The following is a 2,500-nucleotide window of genomic DNA, read 5'->3' on the forward strand; positions in this document are numbered from 1 at the left end:
GCGAAAATCTGCATTTATACCATCACGGACGTTAGTTTAATAGCGTTTAACGATGGATCCACGGTACAGAATGCAAAAATATGATTGTTAAAATTTTCGACTAATCGGTTCTAAGAGGCGAAGCAATACGCCGCTGGGACTTTGAAATATTTCGGAGCGCACCTAAAGTTCGTTATTTTGGCTAAACGGAGCGAAAATCTGCATTTATACCATCACGGACGTTAGTTTAATAGCGTTTAACGATGGATCCACGGTACAGAATGCAAAAATATGATTGTTAAAATTTTCGACTAATCGGTTCTAAGAGGCGAAGCAATACGTCGCTGGGACTTTGAAATATTTCGGAGCGCACCTAAAGTTCGTTATTTTGGCTAAACGGAGCGAAAATCTGCATTTATACCATCACGGACGTTAGTTTAATAGCGTTTAACGATGGATCCACGGTACAGAATGCAAAAATATGATTGTTAAAATTTTCGACTAATCGGTTCTAAGAGGCGAAGCAATACGCCGCTGGGACTTTGAAATATTTCGGAGCGCACCTAAAGTTCGTTATTTTGGCTAAACGGAGCGAAAATCTGCATTTATACCATCACGGACGTTAGTTTAATAGCGTTTAACGATGGATCCACGGTACAGAATGCAAAAATATGATTGTTAAAATTTTCGACTAATCGGTTCTAAGAGGCGAAGCAATACGCCGCTGGGACTTTGAAATATTTCGGAGCGCACCTAAAGTTCGTTATTTTGGCTAAACGGAGCGAAAATCTGCATTTATACCATCACGGACGTTAGTTTAATAGCGTTTAACGATGGATCCACGGTACAGAATGCAAAAATATGATTGTTAAAATTTTCGACTAATCGGTTCTAAGAGGCGAAGCAATACGCCGCTGGGACTTTGAAATATTTCGGAGCGCACCTAAAGTTCGTTATTTTGGCTAAACGGAGCGAAAATCTGCATTTATACCATCACGGACGTTAGTTTAATAGCGTTTAACGATGGATCCACGGTACAGAATGCAAAAATATGATTGTTAAAATTTTCGACTAATCGGTTCTAAGAGGCGAAGCAATACGTCGCTGGGACTTTGAAATATTTCGGAGCGCACCTAAAGTTCGTTATTTTGGCTAAACGGAGCGAAAATCTGCATTTATACCATCACGGACGTTAGTTCAATAGCGTTTAACGATCGATCCACGGTACAGAATGCAAAAATATGATTGTTAAAATTTTCGACTAATCGGTTCTAAGAGGCGAAGCAATACGCCGCTGGGACTTTGAAATATTTCGGAGCGCACCTAAAGTTCGTTATTTTGGCTAAACGGAGCGAAAATCTGCATTTATACCATCACGGACGTTAGTTTAATAGCGTTTAACGATGGATCCACGGTACAGAATGCAAAAATATGATTGTTAAAATTTTCGACTAATCGGTTCTAAGAGGCGAAGCAATACGTCGCTGGGACTTTGAAATATTTCGGAGCGCACCTAAAGTTCGTTATTTTGGCTAAACGGAGCGAAAATCTGCATTTATACCATCACGGACGTTAGTTCAATAGCGTTTAACGATCGATCCACGGTACAGAATGCAAAAATATGATTGTTAAAATTTTCGACTAATCGGTTCTAAGAGGCGAAGCAATACGCCGCTGGGACTTTGAAATATTTCGGAGCGCACCTAAAGTTCGTTATTTTGGCTAAACGGAGCGAAAATCTGCATTTATACCATCACGGACGTTAGTTTAATAGCGTTTAACGATGGATCCACGGTACAGAATGCAAAAATATGATTGTTAAAATTTTCGACTAATCGGTTCTAAGAGGCGAAGCAATACGCCGCTGGGACTTTGAAATATTTCGGAGCGCACCTAAAGTTCGTTATTTTGGCTAAACGGAGCGAAAATCTGCATTTATACCATCACGGACGTTAGTTTAATAGCGTTTAACGATGGATCCACGGTACAGAATGCAAAAATATGATTGTTAAAATTTTCGACTAATCGGTTCTAAGAGGCGAAGCAATACGCCGCTGGGACTTTGAAATATTTCGGAGCGCACCTAAAGTTCGTTATTTTGGCTAAACGGAGCGAAAATCTGCATTTATACCATCACGGACGTTAGTTTAATAGCGTTTAACGATGGATCCACGGTACAGAATGCAAAAATATGATTGTTAAAATTTTCGACTAATCGGTTCTAAGAGGCGAAGCAATACGCCGCTGGGACTTTGAAATATTTCGGAGCGCACCTAAAGTTCGTTATTTTGGCTAAACGGAGCGAAAATCTGCATTTATACCATCACGGACGTTAGTTCAATAGCGTTTAACGATCGATCCACGGTACAGAATGCAAAAATATGATTGTTAAAATTTTCGACTAATCGGTTCTAAGAGGCGAAGCAATACGCCGCTGGGACTTTGAAATATTTCGGAGCGCACCTAAAGTTCGTTATTTTGGCTAAACGGAGCGAAAATCTGCATTTATACCATCACGGAC

This window comes from Osmia lignaria, unplaced genomic scaffold (assembly GCF_051020975.1).
Source record: "Osmia lignaria lignaria isolate PbOS001 unplaced genomic scaffold, iyOsmLign1 scaffold0071, whole genome shotgun sequence".
Taxonomy (NCBI): Eukaryota; Metazoa; Arthropoda; class Insecta; order Hymenoptera; family Megachilidae; genus Osmia; species Osmia lignaria.